Raw genomic sequence first — 20,000 nt, 5'->3', positions numbered from 1 at the left:
CCGATCCTAGGTCTCCTCGCCTCTGCTTCCCCGGTCAGCGTTGTAACAGTGAGCCTGCTTCCATGCTGCAATGTGAACATTTTCCATGTTCCTAAAAATTCTGTTTATTGCACAGGGATCAGCTGCAGACCTACAGGCTATTGCCAGATGATCATACTAGACATATCAACTGGATATATTTTGCACTATTACAGATTGATGTCTTGTACATACACAGAAACTGATTTTATCGATTACTCAAGAACATTCAATATAATTAATACCAATTTTTATTTATATATATATAAAAATAACGAACCGAATCAGGCTTAATCAAGATAGGTGATCTATCATTTTAACGATCCCCAATTAAATTAACCCCGTGGACCGGACAAATACAAAACGAATGATTAAACATTATATACGTCTCTTTTTGTATGTTTTCTAAGTAAGACCGCGTGCCCATACCCAACTGTAATAGCGATTAAAGCGATCTATTCTTTTAGCATTTATGTTAAGGCAAGACTTTTATTTTATTACTGTTCTGGGATTAATAATGTTTAATAATTTTAATAATGTGCTTTAAGTCAAGTCAAATTCAGTTTATGCATGATTACATGATATAACTTTTTTAATACTGTATCCTAAATTGTGGATAATTAAGCTATATATCATATGCTGAAGTACATTTCTGGAGTGTTAAAGATTAAAAGAAAAAATAACAAGAACCGTACAGAACCGAAAACCGTGACCCTAAAACCGTGATACAAACCAAACCGTGGGTTTTGTGAACCGTGCCACCCCTACCATGTACCCATCCTCTGATGGCTACTTCCAGCAGGATAATGCACCATGTCACAAAGCTCGAATCATTTCAAATTGGTTTCTTGAACATGACAATGAGTTCACTGTACTAAAATGGCCCCCACAGTCACCAGATCTCAACCCAATAGAGCATCTTTGGGATGTGGTGGAACGGGAGCTTCGTGCCCTGGATGTGCATCCCACAAATCTCCATCAACTGCAAGATGCTATCCTATCAATATGGGCCAACATTTCTAAAGAATGCTTTCAGCACCTTGTTGAATCAATGCCACGTAGAATTAAGGCAGTTCTGAAGGCGAAAGGGGGTCAAACACCGTATTAGTATGGTGTTCCTAATAATCCTTTAGGTGAGTGTATATATATGTGTATATATGTATATGTATGTGTGTGTATATATATATATATATACACACACACACACACACACACAGTGGAACCTTGGATTACGAGTAACGTGGTTTACGAGTGTTCCGCAAGACGAGTAAAGATTTTTAATAAATTTTGACTTGGAAACCGAGCAAGTCCTGGTTTATGAGCGCCAAGTATCATCAAAAATCATATGGCACACATGTGCTCCTTGTTTTTACGTGCCCTCGGCTTCAAAACAGGAAGCGCATGCGTGCGCTTCTTGTTTTGACGCCGAGCGCACGTCATCACAACTGAACCAATGGTTATTCACTTTCTCACGCTGCGGAATTGTGGGTAATCGTCTCCCATGCTCGGTCTGTCGGTATGCCTCACTCGTATAGTCAAAATTTAGTAGAAAAGCACCACCTGAATAAGGGCGTAGCAGTGCGAGCGATGAATCTGTTTAACGACAATGCAATGTCCACATTTTTGCGAAATCGAAAAGGAGACAAAAGAGGCTGTCACTGGATGGGTTCCTAGTTTAAGTCGCACAAACAGATCACGATTCCAGTGAGCCAACAGATAGCAGTGATTCCGTTAATTATAGTGAAAGTCGTCCTACAAAATAAGCCTCCTTTTCTCCTCTCTCGTCTCCCTCACACCATCCACGATTCTTTTCAAAGGAAAAGCGCAGGTTAATTTGTTTGATGTATTTTTACTTAATATTTTATATTAATAATTTTTATATGAATATTTTTGAGTTGTGGAACGGATCATATGAGTTTCCATTATTTCTAATGGGAAAATTTGCTTTGATATACGAGTGCTTTGGATTACAAGCATGTTTCCGGAACGAATTATGCTCGTAAACCAAGGTACCACTGTACTGGCTTATCCGTCGATAACGTCACAATCACTATGGGCTTACGTTGTCCTTTCATACAAGGCTGTGTAATACAACAAAGTTATTTTATTTTCTGCGATCGCTAGATTCTGGTTGTGAATTTTGCTTGTAAGCTATCTGTCTGCTAATAACATAAACAACATGTTAGTGAAAGGTTTTTGATCTTGTACACTACTCATTATACCATGATTCTCTTAGTTACTAGTGTTTTTTTTCCTTTCAAAATGTACTTGTATTAATTGTTTAATTATATACGGTGTAATTGTAAAAAGTGTAATGTTTTAATGTGCATGGAATACTGGAATTGTAGAATGAATTGAAGATGAAGGCACTATAATAAAAATGCTAACCTTGCATTTTTTTCTTCTGTTTTAGTAATTGCTGTCTGATGGCAGAACAAAAATCTAATCCTGTGTGGCAGCATTTCACCAAGCCAACACCAGGAAAAGCCAGGTGCAATATCTGCAGCAGACTGGTGAGCTTGGGAACTGAAGAAGGTAAAAAGAAAAACACCACACATTTGTGGAGTCACCTGAAGTGTCACCACCTCCAGGCTTATGCACAGATGCACAGAAAGAAAAAGAAGCAGTTGCAGCTAGGATTAAAACTGAAGATAACATGCACATTCCTTTTTGTATTATTTACAAATTTTCCTTCCCTCACAAATGAGGAGTTTGCTGCCATATTGTGAACTAGAAGAGATTTTGATGCAGCTATTTTTATTGTAATTTATTTTTATAAATTTAAGTTATTGTTTACAAGTTGTATTGTGTTTTTGATAAGTTTATATTTAAATTTACACAAGTCAGTATTCAATAAATGCTAAGTTGAGAAATTTTGTGTATCGTTTGTTATTATTAGTGTGATATTTTACCATGCAAATAGAAGGAAAAACATCCAGTTATTGGCCAAAAAAATCAGCAGCATATATCGGCCATCGGCTGACCCTGGCTCTTAAATATCGGCATCGGCTATTGAAAAACCCATATTGGTCAACTTCTAGTACCGATACCACACCAATACCGTATCATGAATTCTGTGTACCGTTACACTCTTATGAAGTGGTAACAAGACTTCCTGAGTTATTACATTCACAAGGTCAAGTGTCTTCCCTTTGCTGCCACTAGGAAGCATTATACATATGGTCTGAAAGCCACATACACTATATGGACAAAAGTACTGGGACACACCACTTCGTCCAATCATTGAATTCAGGCGTTTCATTCAGACCCATTGTCACAGGTGTATAAAATCAAACACCTAGCCATGGAGTCAGGTTTACAAATATTCTGAAGGGTCATTCTGAAGAGCTCAGTGAATTCAAGCATGGTACTTTCATAGGCCGCCTTTGCAATTTTGTGAAATTTCTATTGTATTGACATTCAGTGGTCAACTGTAAGTGGTATTATTGCAAAAACAAAGTGTTTAGGAACAACAGAAACCCAGCCACAAAGCTGCAAACTTCCTGTGGCATTAACCCCAGCACAAAAACTGTGCACCAGAAGTTTCATGGAATGGGCTTCCATGGCTGAGCAGCTGCATTCAAGCCTCATGTCACCAAGCGCAGTGCCAAGTGTCAGATGGAGTGGTGTACAGTACACCACCACTGGACTGGAGGAGTGGAGATGTGTTCTGTGGAGTGATGAGTGATTTGGTGGGGGTTTGACCAGTGTGCTGGCTGGAGCTGCCTGCATTTGGAAGACCTGGGGGGACCAACCGAGAAAGTGTGTGTAGGTGAGAGGCCATTAACTCGTGGCTCCAAACTGGTGAGGCCTGGTGGGAGAGGAGTTGCCTGTCAGACTTTGGTCTTAGTGGATTACTTGGCCTGTTTCTATCAGTCAGGGCATTAGCTTTAGTTAAGCCTTTTCTTTCTGTATTTTAAGAAAACATGCCTGTTTTTTTTTTTTTAACCCGTCGTGTCCGGCAGTGTAGCAAACAGGATGTTAGTCTGGGTGCTTTATTGTGCCAACACTTTTATTTTGCCAAGTGGAGCTTCGGATTAAGCTCCTCTTGTTACTTGAGGTATATACTCTTTATTAACCATTTTAGATTATTGCGCCACAAAGCCGGAGCTGACAGGGGACGTTAACTGAAGTAGAAGAGATAGAGAGGAAGAGAGGAGGGAGAGAAAGAGGAGAGAGAGAAGAAGAAAGAAAGAAAGAAAAATAAATAAATAAATAAATAAATAAATACACTAAAAAAAATTAAAAGGGGGGGGGGGGTGGGTCAGACAGAGAAAGACAGGGAAAGAAAATAATACATGATGTAACCCCCCTAAAATTGCCAGCCAAAAGTTTAGTTCGATCAGGAGGACTTATTCTCTGTTTCTCCAGTAGGGGGGGATATGTTTAGGAGTGCGGCAGTTTTAGTGGTGCTCTAAAAAAAAATAGAAAGGTAAAAGAAGAGCGCAGGAAGAAAAAAATTAGAAGACGGACTGGATGTGGAGCTGTAAGTAGCTGGTTTAATTTTAGTTTTTGATAAGTCGAGAGTAATTTGAAAAGAGGAAAAAAAGAAATTAGTTATTCGTTTTTTTAGGGTTCTGTCCAAGGATTTTAGTTTCCTTTGAGAGAAATTTTCGATTGGTTTTTTTGATTGCTGAAAACCTGTTCAACATCGGAGGGACGGTTGTTCGGAGGAGAACGATCGACGGAGAAGCACGGTCACACGCATCCTGCCAGGATCCGCACCGGAGCCGAGCGCCCTCCGTTGGATTTCAGATAAGAAGGGACACAGAACAGAGGGAGGACAACTTTGTGGACTGACTGGACTGAATGACTGACTGGACACAACAATCTTTTATCTATATATATATATATATTTCTTTGATAAGCTCACGAGCACGGTTATCTTTTGAGGGGTGGAAGTATTTGTTTTATATTATTTGTAATAACTATTTGGTTTTCTCTGGTACAGTTTTGTTTGTGGGGTCCGTATAATAACGTATATGTTTTATTCTTTCTTTTGGTAGTTATGGAAATCCAAACTGGAATGGGAAGGGATTTGGGAATGATTGTACAGAGAATGGACCAGGCTGAGCCTTAGAAAGAAGTTAGCTTATTGTTATATTATTAATTCAGTGAATGGTTGTAGTTCAAAATAAATAAGTTAAGTAAATTCGTTTTTTTGTGGTTTCGTTTTACCAATTATCCTCCTCCCTGAACCTAGAAAGAAGGGTTACATCAATCATTTTGTGGCGAGCCAGCCAGGAGGATTTTTGAGTAAAACAGCCTGGGATTAATCAGTAGGTATTAGATATAGTCCCTAGAAGTATTTTGAGGATAGGGTACAAAAAAAAAAAAAATGACAACGGTTAGGGAAGTTGAACGGACGGGAACTCACGAGTAGTTCTGCAGATAAGAATCTGGAAGGTGTCGCTATAGTTGGGCCGGACTCTAGCGGGTCCAGTGATGCTGACATTTCTGAGGTAGATCTGGATGGTAGTGAAGCACTAGTTTCGCATAAGCCTCGCGCGGGGAGACCCCAATCAGTTTCTGCCACCCACAAAGCTAGACATAAGGTTACGAGGATTAGGAGACGAGGTACCTCATTAACCTCAGCAGGATTTGATAGTGATATACTAAATCCACCTGATGTACAACGCATAGTCGTTGAGCATGTGATCAAAAATGATCCATCCTCCACCAAAGGTCTTAGTCCCAAGAGATTGCGTTCCTTCTCTGGTAGAGTACCTAAACAGCCTGGAGAAGTGGATTTCGAGACTTGGTGTCTCCATGTTGAACTTATGTTTCAAGATGGATTGTCCATTGACATGCAGCGACGGATGATACTAGAGAGCTTGCTTTCCCCTGCTGCAGATATTGTGAGACAGCTTGGTTCCAATGCATCTCCAGTAGATTATCTTAAGTTACTGCAGTCAGCTTATGGGCTTGTAGAGGATGGGGAAGAGACTTTTGTCAAATTCCTTAATACACACCAGGATGCAGGTGAAAAGGCATCTGAATATCTGCAGAGACTCCAAACACTGCTTAGTACTAGGGCTGCCCCCAAATAGTCGACTAAACGTTAGTCGATATGAAGAGGGCTTGGTCGAATACATTTTCATTAGTCGGTTAGTCGCAAAAAAATTCACGTGAAATTAGGCAATCAGGGGCTGCACAGTCAGTGTATGACATCAAAGCAACGAGAGATCAACGCGATCTCGTGCCTCGCGGTATACCAAAGCGCACTTGTGGGAGAGGTGTCTGGCTGATGCTAATAATTATATCAGGAAAAAAGTCCAAAGTGTGGGTTTATTAATTTTGAAAATTAATATAATTTTTATATTGTTCAAAAGGAAAATTAACAATTTAATAAATGCACATGGCACATCGCACAACGCCAGAACTTAGAATAAAAAAGACAAACAAATTAACAGCCTAAGTATTTGATTAAATTGTTTAGAACAACTATATTTAAGACAAAATGTGGAACAAATAATTTAAAGAACACTAATACAAATCAAAAATATCAGAGCTAAGCCGCAAACTGCCATTAAGACGACGGATGAGTCTTGACCTGAAACAACAAATTGCAAACATCAGACTAATTTTTCTAACAGAATAAAAAACAACTTGTGGAGTACGCATCTTCTCGTTCGTGTTGGTCAAAGAATGACAAGCTCTTAAAACGTGGGTCTAAGACAGCAGCTTGTATATAAATGCTGATCGCGATATTTTCCGTCAGTTGCCATCTCGTGTCAATTTCTTTTGCTAGTTCTGTCTTCTAAACTAACTAAATTTTAGTTTATTTTATTCAAAACTGTTTTTTTTTGTTTGTTTGTTTGACATGTAACTGTTACAGTTTGTATTTTTGATAATAAATTATTAAAATGCACAGGCAGTCTGATTGCTGTTTTTATGTTTTATAATTAGCCTATAACATTCCGGCCACTGATTTTTGTGTCCGTAAGCGCTGTATACTTTAAACGCTTTACTATTCTGTTTTAAGCGCTTTTCATTTTGAACGCGCTAATATCATGCTTTAGCATTTTCTGTCATATGGAAGTGTTAAACTTCAACTTGGAATGTACCTTTCCTTGTATATACGCAACTTATTATATTAATATCATAAATGAACGATTATTCGACTAATCGCTAAAATGCAGGAGTGTTAGTCGACTAGGAATATCTTTAGTCGGGGGCAGCCCTACTTAGTACTGCAGTCAGACGAGGTGGTGTGAATAAGGCAGACGCCGATAGGTGGTTATTTAAGCAGTTTACCTGTGGCTGCTGGGATCAAACACTGCTTTTGACAATCCAACAGAAAATTCAAACTGAACCCCTGCCAGATTTCTCCCAACTCCTCCTCCAGTTACGAACGGAGGAGGAAAGGCGGGCAGTAAAGATGGATAGAATGCAGCATCACCTAGGGAGCTCCCGGATGAAATCCTTCTTGCAACTTCAGACTGTACCGCAGATCACTCCTAGCAGTGATAGTAGCACTGATACATTGCAGAAGTATATATCTGAGGTTGAAGGGTTAAGGAAGCAGGTGGCAGGACTGCAGGTGCAACTCACAGAAAAAAGAGCCCAAAGAAGAAATAAATGTGAATCTGAGGTGGCTGCAGGGCAGGGCTTACCCACTGCAGTAGTTGATGTAAAGACACACCAAGCTTTAACGCCTCAAAGGCCCAGACCTTGGTTTTGTTTTAAATGTGGAGAAGATGGCCATATAGCTAGACAATGTGGGAAGGCCTCAAACAAAGAATTGGTGAACAAAAAGTATCAACAATTAAGAAATAAACAAGAAGAATGGGGGGCAAGGCACAGCCAGTCTTTAAACTGGACGAGGTTTCAGTAGAGGGACGTACTGAGACCCGACCAAAGTATTGTCCCCAGTTAGTGCAGGACCCCAGATATTGGGAACCTAAAAGTAAGAGTCAGAACATTACTCAAATGTCAGACGAAGCTCTTTTAAATGTACTAGTGGGGTCAAAGCATACCACTGCATTAATTGTGGATGGAATCCAGTGTGAATGTCTTCTCGACACTGGGTCCCAGGTGACAACTGTGTCCGAGTCTTTTCATAAGCTTCATTTACCTTCACGGCCTATTCTGCCATTACGTAATTTATTAGATGTGGAAGGGGCAGGTGGTCAGGCAGTACCATATTTAGGGTATGTAGAGCTGAGTTTGTGCTTTCCAGAGGAAGTTACCGGGAAGCCAGAAGAGGTGTGTACTCTGGCTCTTGTTGTGCCTGATTGTAAGGTTAATGTAGACATTTCAGTGCTGGTTGGTACAAATGTTTTAGATGTACTGTACGAAGCTCATTTAAATCAGAGTCGAATTAGTCCTAGGACTGGACGATATGGCAAAAATTTATATCACGATATATTTCTTAATTTTGGTCGATACGATATAATTCCGATATCGATATGGACAATATTAAAAAGCCTCAGGAAAAAACTGCCGAGGACACACACAATGGATGTCTGCAAACTGAATTTGCAAAGTCTATAATACCTCCAGGCTCCTATTAAAATTATATAATTAAAAAAAAAATAAAAACAGTACAAAAAAAAATAAGGTTCACTTTTTATTTGTATTTAGCCTTTACAAACAAGAAATGTGAAATAAACTACCAAATAAATAAAACTCTCAGACTCAGCTTATTAACAATAATATATTTCCATTTAAACTAGAACAGGCTGATTATTCATATACAGTCGAACCTGGTTATGTCGCCGGCCTAGTGGGTTGCCAAAAAGCATCGAGATAACCGATGATCGAGATAACCGAAAACCAATATGGCAGCAATATATTAACATGTGCTTGAAATTTATTTATGTGCGTTAATAACTGAGAATGTACATGCTCGGGTTTTTGGTGTTTTTGGCATTGCCGTGATTTGTTTGACGCGATCGGCATGCTATAAATATGTACATACATCGGGGCCGGTTCTAGACATGCATATATGAGGGGGCAGACAGAAATATGAAGGGGGCACATGGTGGCGACAAAGGTGGGAAAGGGGTGGTGTGGTGCTCTGGATAACTGTTTTTGTCATGTAATTGGATTGCACTTTGTCAGGCCTCTACCCTAAGACCTGTCCAACTTGGGTGTCCCACCTGAAGGCTAAGCTTCTGCTGGTGTAGCTCTTAGGGTCACTGAGGCACGCAAAGCCCCTGACCACAGTAAGGTGGCAATCCCTCAGGGGGAAAACTGAAATGTAAAACAACAAAAAATAAAATAAAATATTCCTCATCAGATTAAAACAAGTAAAAACATGACATTTACCTTAATTGGATGGCCTATATCAAACATATTTGAACCCAACAAAACACTTTTCACTATTGCCAATATTACCAAAACTAAAAAGGGTAGGCTAAGTTATGAAAAAGAAAAAATCAATTCACCAAGTCTTGAAATATAAAACTGAAAAATAGGATCGGTCAGGGTTCATTTCACTACATGTTGTACTTTTTATAACTATGTATGTGACGAATAAAGAATCTTGAAATCTTGAAATCACAACGAACAAGTCGCTCAATGAGAATGAATGACGTAACCGACTGGCTAAGCTGCTTCTAGCGCCGAGGTGGTTAAAATGGTACGGTCCACACTAGGGGTGTCTGAAATCGTTTTACATAAAATTTTCCTACAAGGTGAGGTTATCTTTCTTTAAAAAAAAAAAAAAAAACAAAAGAAAAATGTTAAGACCCCCCCCCCAAACTGCTATTTTTGTCTATTTGGGGGGGGTCTTGATTGGGGGGTACTGGGGGGTACAGTACCCCCCGATCAAGACCCCCCCAAATAGACAAAAATAATTCGAACCATGATCTCACGAGTCGCTATGATTTTGACGAGAGAGATTGCTGCTTCCTCTAAACCTCCCGCAATCGCGCAGCTCATTTCGCTCTGCCCTGCCTACTGAGAAACTGGCTCATTTGCATACTAACAGTGATTGGATGTTTAGCTGGGGGGAGGGTGAGTGGGGGATCTCTGCCGAGTGCCGTGTGAGCCTGCGCACAAACAGAACGCGGAAGGAAAGAGCGAACAAGAAGTGAAACTTATCATCTCGTTTGTGCCTTTTTCAGTGGATTTTTCAGCTACTGTAGTAAATCTTGTCCATATTCAGTTTGTGGGTAATTATTATTTTCTTCCTCAACTTCTAAAAGTTTGATTTAAGGGGGCGCAGACGTCATGGTATAGGGGAATACGGGCCGGCCCCGACATACATATTGGCTAACAAAAGGCATATGTGCACCAACTAACAGCAGAGATTTACCAGTATACAATAAAAACCACCGTCGTTTCTCGATACAAACCTTTAATTATATTCTCCAACATTGAAAACACAAAGATCGCTCAGAAAATCACAAAAGACCTGCGGGGTGTACTGTAGTTCGTTTTTACAAAAAGCTAACCAGTGTCAAAATTAAATTCACGAGTCATTTCGCTCTGACACAGCTCTGAAAAGTATCATACACGCGGTTACTATGGTTTCTTTACAAAGTCTAAAATGCTTTGTTGCTTTTGCCTTTAACAGTCTGCTTGAAAACAAATGCTTCAATATTATTTATGCTGTCTAAAAAAGTTTTACCTGGATCGCGTTTCACAGCTGCGTTGTTCAGCAAATTACCATGCGAATGCGATTTGAATACGCACTGTTTAGCACTTGTGATACATTTTTAAAAGCCGGCGAATCGTCACGGGGATCGAGATAACCCATGTTAAGTGGCGATTTTGGCCCTCTTTTGTGCTTGAGATATTAGGGTTCGGCGTAGGGATGCAAATTATCGAGTAATTCATTAATCAATAGTTGTTTCATCTTATCGATCGATGATTGATTAATTGCTAAGCGGCAATTTTTCTGAGAAGCTGAATTTCCCTCTGAATAGGTTCCATCTACTCTATACGTAACATAGAATGCTATCTTCTATATGATATGAAGAAAAAATGCAAATCATATTCCTTTATCAAAGGTTTATTCTGAGCTCAATTGAGGGCAGGGAATAACATTTGGTAGCATTTCAAACATATTTTGAATAGAAAATATCAAAATATAAGAAAGACTACTTAAAACGAAAACAAATTCTCGCTGCTCATCTGCGACATTGGAAACATAAATAGCAGCACCATAAAATATACATTCCTGAATAGAAAAAACTTCCACATATTGTGCATTTGGCATCGTTGTCGTCATTGACCAACTTGAAGTGGCTCCATACTGCACTCCGTTTTGCCCTCTTCATCCTCTGTGTACCGTTTCTCTTTTATCTGTTGTTTTATCTGTTGTTTGCTTGTGTTCCCGCGTGTGCGTCAAGTACGTCTGGCGTCAAGTGCGTCCCACGAGGACTGGCAAGGAATTATGGGTTCAAAATACAATTAATTGCAATTAATTAATTTTAATCGAGTAATTTCTTATCGAGAATTAATTGATAATCGATTAATTGCTTACATCCCTAGTTCGGCGACATAAAAGAATCGACATAACCGATGAGAAAATGCTAAGACAAAGAGGGAATTTGGCGGTTCCACTTCAAAAACGTCGACTTAATAGGGTTGACGAGTTAACCGAGGACGAGATAAGTGGGTTTGACTGTATGTATTTCGATATACATTTGAATATATATATATATATATATTCAAATGTATATCGAAATATCGGAAATGTGTTTAAAATCGTATCACCGTTATTGAAAAAAATTATATCGCGATATATATTGATATCGAATTATTGTCCAGCCCTAATTAGTCCCAAGGATGAGCATGTCCAGTGCACACCCTTGATTAAAGCCATGTACAGAAGGCATAAAATTGAACAAGACTGTGGCAAGGTGGGGAAGGTAAAACTTTTATGTAAACAAAGTGTTACTGTTCGAGCAGGGCAGAAGGTAGCTTTGAAAGGGTACACCAGGAACCTGGATATCCCTCCGGGCACGGCTTTGGTAGTTGAGCCCTTACACCAGAGTCTGCCTGGTGGATTGATTTTCTGTAGCTATCTTACGACCAGCCCAGCTCAGACATCATTTAAAGTCCCTATCCTCGTAAAAAATGAAACCAACCGCGACATCAAAGTACCAGGGAATCACGATGTGGCAGAGCTTTACATTCCATTGTCAATATCATGCTTGACATCATCCGTGCGTAATTGCAGTTATACAAATCAACCACATAAGTCTACCTTGAACACTAGTACATGTAATAATCTGGACGCTTTGGCATTAGGTACGACTCTGCAATTTGACTTCTCTGATTCACCCTTGTCAGAGGAGTGGAAAAACCGAATCACTCAGAGGTTAAACTCGATGTCTGACGTTTTTGCCACAAATGACCTAGATTATGGACATACCACAGCTATTAAGCATCGTATCCGACTTTCAGATCCTACTCCTTTTAAGCAGCGGCCAAAGCCCATCCATCCCTCTGATTTTGAGGCAGTCAGGTCACACCTGAAAGAACTTTATGATGCCCATATTATTCAGGAATCTGAGAGCCCATTTGCCTCGTCTGTTGTGGTAGTTAAAAAGAAGAACGGTGCGGTTCGCCTATGTGTCGATTATCGAAAATTGAATAATCAGACCATCAAATGCCCTGTGCATATGCCCTGCCTAATATTGAAGAAGCTTTTGCTGCGTTGACAGGCTCTAGATGGTTTTCAGTTATGGACTTGAAGTCTGGCTTCTACCAGGTGGAGGTTGAGGAGGAGGACAAGCATAAGACAGCGTTTGTCACCCCAATGGGCTTCTGGGAATTTAACCGGATGCCCCAGGGGGTCACGAATGCACCCAGTACGTTCCAACGAGTAATGGAAAAATGTATGGGGAATTTAAATCTTAAGGAAGTTCTAGTTTTTTTGGATGACCAAATTGTTTTTTCAAGTACTCTAGAGGTACATGAGGAGCGTCTGATGCGGGTCCTAAGTAGACTGAAAGAATTCGGCCTAAAACTGTCACCTGAAAAATGTAGTTTCTTCAAAACAAAAGTAAAATACCTTGGCCATGTCGTGTCAGAGAAAGGAATTGAAACTGACCCAGAGAAAATATCTGCTTTGACAAATTGGCCTAAGCCCCAAAATATAAAAGAGTTAAAATCTTTTCTCGGATTTGCAGGATATTATAGAAGGTTCATCCGAGACTTTGCAAAGATTGCTAGGCCTTTAAATGATCTGACATCTGGCTATGTGCCCCAGAAAAAGTCTTGCAAAAGAAATCCCAACATTTTTCCCGCTGTTGACCTGAAGAGGCCATTTGGTGAGAGGTGGAAGGTTGAGTGTGATAGTGCTTTTAGCACACTCATCCAGAAGCTGACAACTGCTCCTGTTCTGGGGTTTGCTGATGTTAAAAAACCCTATATTTTACACACTGACGCCAGTCTACAAGGCCTAGGTGCTGCTCTATATCAAGAGCAAGATGGTCAGTTGAGGGTTATTGCCTTTGCCAGCAGAGGGCTCTCTCACTGTGAAAAAAAGTTACCCCACGCACAAGTTAGAGTTTCTTGCGCTCAAGTGGGCTATAACAGACAAATTGTTTGACTACTTGTATGGAGCTAAATTTACGGTTGTTACTGACAACAACCCTCTGACATATATCTCATAAACATCTCATTCAAGAGGGCTCCAATGCTCAAGGGATACCTGCCGGCTCAACTATGGTTGAGTGTCTTGCTATGGATGCAGATGCTGTTCCGACTGAGTATGCCTATATGGGGATCCTGCCGGGAACACCACCACTACCAAACATGTCACAGCATGATTGGGTTTTTGAACAACAACATGACCCAGCCATAAGTAGAATTATTGACATAGTGAAGGTTGGAAAACGGCTATCTTTTAGTTTACGGCAGCGGGAGGACAGAGAAGTCCAACTGATGCTCCGCCTCCAAGGTCAGTTCGTTTTGCGGAACAGAATCCTCTATAGGAAGCGAATTGTTAATGGAGAAGTCACTTATCAGCTCGTTCTCCCAAAAAGCTATCGGGAATTGGCTCTACAGGAACTCCATGATAGTGTTGGACATATGGGTATTGATTGCACTCTGGAGTTGGTGCATAACAGATTTTATTGCCCACATATGATGACAGATGCGTGCAATAAAGTCCAAACGTGTGAGCGATGTATTCGTCAAAAAGCTAGGGCTGAACGTAGCGCTCCGCTTGTGAACATCTCCACTAGTAGGCCACTAGAACTTGTTTGTATGGACTATTTGTCTTTAGAGCCAGATAGGAAAGGGTCAAAGAACATACTCGTCATCACAGATCATTTTACGAAGTACGCCATCGCTGTCACAACACCAGACCAAAAAGCGAAAACAGTTGCAAAAGTATTGTGGAATAATTTCTTTGTCCATTATGGTTTTCCGGAACGGTTGCATAGCGACCAGGGCCGGGATTTTGAATCCACATTGATAAAGGAATTGTGTAGCCTCCTTGGGATCAAAAAGACTAGGACAACCCCCTATCATCCACGTGGAAATCCGGTGGAGAGGTTCAATAGGACTCTCATCAGTATTCTGGGCACACTGCAGGAAGAGGACAAAATGAGGTGGAAGGACTTTGTGCAACCATTAGTACATGCCTATAATTGCACGAAGCATGACACAACTTCGTTTCCTCCATATCAGCTTATGTTTGGGAGGCAGCCAAACCTTCCAATTGACATTGCTTTTGGTCTCAATTTTGGGGAGAGGAAGAAGCAGTCACACTTGCAGTATGTGAGGAATCTGAAGGAAAGCCTTTCAGAGAGCTACAAAATAGCTGCTGAGCACAGCTCAAGAAGTGCTTTTCAGAATAAATGCTATTTTGACAAAAAAGTCAGGGAATCCAAGCTTGAGGCTGGGGATCGTGTCTTAGTGAGAAATGTTGGAGTTCGTGGCAAGCATAAATTGGCTAATAAATGGAGTCAGACAATTTACCGGGTAGTGAAGCAGGTAAAAGATCTTCCAGTTTATGTAGTAGTTCCGTGTACCACTGATGGTCCAGAAAGAGTATTGCACAGGGATTTGCTATTGCCTTGTGGGTTCCTGTCTCCTTCAGTTCCCGCAAACCGAAAGCCAGTGGAGATAAAATCGGCAGATGGAGGGGTTATATTCCCTGAAGAAACAGATTCTGGTAGTGTTAGTAGACATAGTCATAAAGACATCCCACTATCAGATAGCGAGGATGATATTGAGCATTACCACTCTTACTGTATGCCAGGGTAGGATGGTAGTGTTGTAAGAAGTGTGGAAGGAGGAGTTGGCAAAGGGCTGTCAGAACTTCTCCCATTTGAACAGAGTACAGGTCAGGACAATAACATTGGGCCAGAGGGGGAAACAACCGTGACTGGAAGTAGTGATAAAGGGATGGTACCTATGGAGACTGAAGTAAAGGCTGTAAAAGGGTCTGTTCTTGATCCAAATGCTTTATCTTTCCAACCACAAGTGAGCCCAGTGCATGCAGATGAGACCCTGACAATTAGAACCGAACAATCAGGAGATATACCAGGAGGACAGGAAACTGAGCAAGTGGGAGACCCTAATGTATCAGGGGTTGAAACTGTTGAATTAAGGAGAACTTCCAGGGAGTGAGTAGCACCAAAGAGGCTGACCTATCCCTCTATAGGGAATCCTCTTGTACTGTTGATGCAATCCATATTACATGGATTAGAGAGAGCATTTTCAGATGCCCTTGATGTTAGTGATATACCCTACAATGACAACTGAAAAAAGTTGCAAAAGTTGCGCAAAAAGGAAAGAGTAACAAAAGGACAGCTTCTGCATCTTACTGCTGGACATTGTGTCATCACACCAGCTGCTGTTATCTGAAAAATAAGATCCAGGTACACACACAAAAAGTATACATACAAAGAAACCAATGGTACCATTATGATAGGGAATATGCTTGTGCCAGTATCTGCTTCTGGAATTAAATACATTAATACCAAAGAAAAAGATACATAAGCAGACCAACAGTAACACAGTCTGGATATCGCCTAGGGCTGGACAATAATTCGATATCAATATATATCGCGATAGAATTTTTTTCAATAACGGTGATACGATTTTTAAACACATTTCCGATATTTCGATATACATTTGAATATACCAAATGTATAGAGGGAACCGCCAAATTCCCCTTTGTCTTAGCATTTTCTCATTGGTTATGTCGATTCTTTTATGTCGCCGAACCCTAATATCTTGAGCACAAAAGAGGGCCAAAATCGCCACTTAACATCGGTTATCTCCATCCCCGTGACGATTCGCCGGCTTTTAAAAATGTATCACAAGTGCTAAACAGCGCGTATTCAAATCGCATTCGCATGGTAATTTGCTGAACAACGCAGCTGTGAAACGCGATCCAGGTAAAACTTTTTTAGACAGCATAAATAATATTGAAGCATTTGTTTTCAAGCAGACTGTTAAAGGCAAAAGCAACAAAGCATTTTAGACTTTGTAAAGAAACCATAGTAACCGCGTGTATGATACTTTTCAGAGCTGTGTCAGAGCGAAATGACTCGTGAATTTAATTTTGACACTGGTTAGCTTTTTGTAAAAACGAACTACAGTACACCCCGCAGCTTTTTGTGATTTTGTGAGCGATCTTTGTGTTTTCAATATAGAAGAATATATTTAATTATATTTCAAAGAATATAATTAAAGGTTTGTATCTAGAAACAACGGTGGTTTTTATTGTATACTGGTAAATCTCTGCTGTAAGTTGGTGCACACATGCCTTTTGTTAAGCAATATGTATGTCGGGGCCGGCTCTACACTGGGGCAAGAGGGGGCAACGCCCCCGTAAGCAAACGTCCTGCCCCCTTAAATCAAACTTTTAGAAGTTGAGGAAGAAAATAATAATTACCCACAAACTGAATATGGACAAGATTTACTACAGTAGCTGAAAAATCCATTGAAAAAGGCACAAACGAGATGATAAGTTTCACTTCTTGTTCGCTCTTTCCCTCCGCGTTCTGTTTGTGCACGGGCTCACACGGCACTCGGCAGAGATCCCCCACTCACCCTCCCCCCAGCTAAACATCCAATCACTGTTAGTATGCAAATGAGCCAGTTTCTCAGTAGGCAGGGCAGAGCGAAATGAGCTGCGCGATTGCGGGAGGTTTAGAGGAAGCAGCAATCTCTCTCGTCAAAATCATCATTTTGTCTATTTGGGGGGGGGGTCTTGATCGTGGGATACTGTACCCCCCAGTACCCCCCGATCAAGCACCCCACAAATAGACAAAAATAGCAGTTGGGTTAAGGTCTTTGTTTTTTTTTTTTTTTTTTTTAAAGAAAGATAACCTAACCTTGTAGGAAAATTTTATGTAAAACGATTTCAGACACCCCTAGTGTGGACCGTACCATTTTAACCACCTCGGTGCTAGAAGCAGCTTAGCCAGTCGGTTACGTCATTCATTCTCATTGAGCGAGTTGTTCGTTGTGATTTCAAGATTCTTTATTCGTCACATACATAGTTATAACAAGTACAACATGTAGAGAAATGAACCCTGACCGATCCTATTTTTCAGTTTTATATTTCAAGACTCGGTGAATTGATTTTTTCTTTTTCATAACTTAGCCTACCCTTTTTAGTTTTGTTAATATTGGCAATAGTGAAAAGTGTTTTGTTGGGTTCAAATATGTTTGATATAGGCCATCCAATTAAGGTAAACATAATGTTTTTACTTGTTTTAATCTGATGAGGAATATTTTATTTTATTTTTTGTTGTTTTACTTTTCAGTTTTCCCCCTGAGGGATTGCCACCTTACTGTGGTCAGGGGCTTTGCGTGCCTCAGTGACCCTAAGAGCTACACCAGCAGAAGCTTAGCCTTCAGGTGGGACACCCAAGTTGGACAGGTCTTAGGGTAGAGGCCTGACAAAGTGCAATCCAATTACATGACAAAAACAGTTATCCAGAGCACCACCCCACCCCTTTCCCGCCTTTGTCGCCACCATGTGCCCCCTTCACATTTCTGTCTGCCCCCTCATATATGCATGTCTAGAACCAGCCCTGATGTATGTACATATTTATAGCATGCCGATCGCGTCAAACAAATTGCGGCAATGCCAAAAACACCAAAAACCCGTGCATGTACATCCTCAGTTATTAACGCACATAAATAAATTTCAAGCACATGTTAATATATTGCTGCCATATTGGTTTTCGGTTATCTCGATCATCGGTTATCTCGACGCTTTTTGGCAACACCCTAGGCTGGCGACATAACCGGGTTCGACTGTATATGAATAATCAGTCTGTTCTAGTTTAAATGGAAATATATTATTGTTAATAAGCTGAGTCTGAGAGTTTTATTTATCTGATAGTTTATTTCACATTTCTTGTTTGTAAAGGCTAAATACAAATAAAAAGTGAACCTTATTTTTTTTTGTACTGTTTTTATTTAAAAAAAAATGATATAATTTTAATAGGAGGAGCCTGGAGGTATTATAGACTTTGCAAATTGAGTTTGCAGACATCCATTGTGTGTGTCCTCTGCAGTTTTTTCCTGAGGCTTTTTAATATTGTCCATATCTATATCGGAATTATATCGTATCGACCAAAATTAAGAAATATATCGTGATATAAATTTTTGCCATATCGTCCAGTCCTAATATCGCCACACCAGTATCTGCATCTGAGAAGAAAGAATGGAAGCCAAACACACACACAGACACACACACATACACACAACCAGACAAGGAGAGAGAGGGATAAAATTGGGCAAGAAAGCCCTGGGCTCTCGTGTGCGCGCGTGTGTATGTCTATGCGTGTGCGCGTTCTATATGTATGTGTGTGGATGTGAAAGTGTGTGTATATGTGTGTGCATATGTACGTGTGTGTGTGCATATATACGTGTGTGTGCATGTGTGTATGTTTGTGTGTTGTGAGTATGTATGAGTGTGCAGGTTAACATGGAATGATTCCCAATGAGTGCGCGAGGCCACAACAACGCCTCCCCGGGGCCCCCCCAGACGGCCAGGAGAGCCCCGAGCGATCATGGACCCAGCTGCCACACAGCGGCCAGGCACCCGGGCCCCCCGCCCGCCCAAGTAGGCAGAGGGGGGGGAGCCACTGAGCGCCCCCCACCGGCGAGCACTAGCCAGGAACCCCACGGCCACAGGCGGCAACACGCCGACCCCCCCCGGGGGCGGGCCACGCAGGCACGGATAGGGCCGGAGTCCGGGCCACCCGCACGCCAGCCCCGAGGAGACCTGCCCCCCCCAAGAACCCCCACCCGGGGGACCAGGGGGACGCCCTGAGAGCCACCAGACACACCCACCCCTGGCTACCCCAACCCCCCCTCCCCCAAGCCCAGACTCCCCCAACCCTCCCTCCCCAGTCCCCGCACCCTCCCTCCCCCAAATCCCCACACTACCGTCCCCACACCGCCCCATCATCCACGTGCTCCCCCGTTCCAGGACAAACATGCAGACTCACAGATCCATGCATACACACATACACACACTCAGACACACACTCGCCGTCACACCTGCTCATCTTTGAGGTCCAGCAGCAGATGCCCTGGACTTGCCCTGTGGACGGCCCCAGAAGATGTTCCCCACTCCCCCAGATCGCAGGCGAGCGGGGACCCCGCCGGAGACCGGCAGCGCCCCACAGGAGCCACCCAGGACCCCCCACCCCGTCCGCCCCCCATCCACCTTGATCATTGATGGTATACATGTGTGTGAACTAAAGTGTCATTAAAATATGGGGGATCATATGGGGAAAAAGACACCCACCAGCCCCCCCAAGCCCTAAGTGTCTAAGGTGGAGTTAAAATAGAGGGGAAGGGAGCTGCGCAGTCCAGCTGTGGGCTGCCAAAGCAGCCGACCCAGGACCTGCACAGTTCCCCTCGCCCTCCAAGGCCCTATGTGAAAGAATGGTGTGACATGAATGTATGTCTAAAGTGCAATTAAAATAATAAAGGGGGGGGTGAGTGGCTAGTCTCCTCTTGGCTAGACTACTGCAATTAGATTTATGCTCAGGTATAGATTTATGCTCAGAGGTGACCGTGCCTTCACGGTAGCT

The 20,000-nt window shown here is 41.5% G+C and overlaps 1 protein-coding gene and 1 long non-coding RNA gene across 2 annotated transcripts in view; one reads left to right on the top strand and one right to left on the bottom strand.

Annotated features, from left to right (window-relative positions):
* LOC111842479 (alpha-2,8-sialyltransferase 8E-like) overlaps nt 1-8,409 on the bottom strand; it is a 16,916-nt gene extending 8,507 nt beyond the window's left edge. The window contains exon 1 of the mRNA XM_023809111.2: nt 7,421-8,409. The gene's annotated coding sequence lies outside the window, so the exon portion shown is untranslated. The remainder of the gene's footprint in view (nt 1-7,420) is intronic.
* On the top strand, nt 4,457-6,885 carry LOC111842480 (uncharacterized). The gene is made up of 2 exons (XR_002837919.2): nt 4,457-4,504; nt 4,592-6,885. It is a non-coding gene; the product is annotated as an uncharacterized lncRNA (long non-coding RNA).
* Nucleotides 8,410-20,000: the final 11,591 nt, after the last annotated feature.

This window comes from Paramormyrops kingsleyae, unplaced genomic scaffold (genome assembly GCF_048594095.1).
Source record: "Paramormyrops kingsleyae isolate MSU_618 unplaced genomic scaffold, PKINGS_0.4 ups225, whole genome shotgun sequence".
Taxonomy (NCBI): domain Eukaryota; kingdom Metazoa; phylum Chordata; class Actinopteri; order Osteoglossiformes; family Mormyridae; genus Paramormyrops; species Paramormyrops kingsleyae.
This window is presented reverse-complemented; position numbering and strand designations above follow the sequence as displayed.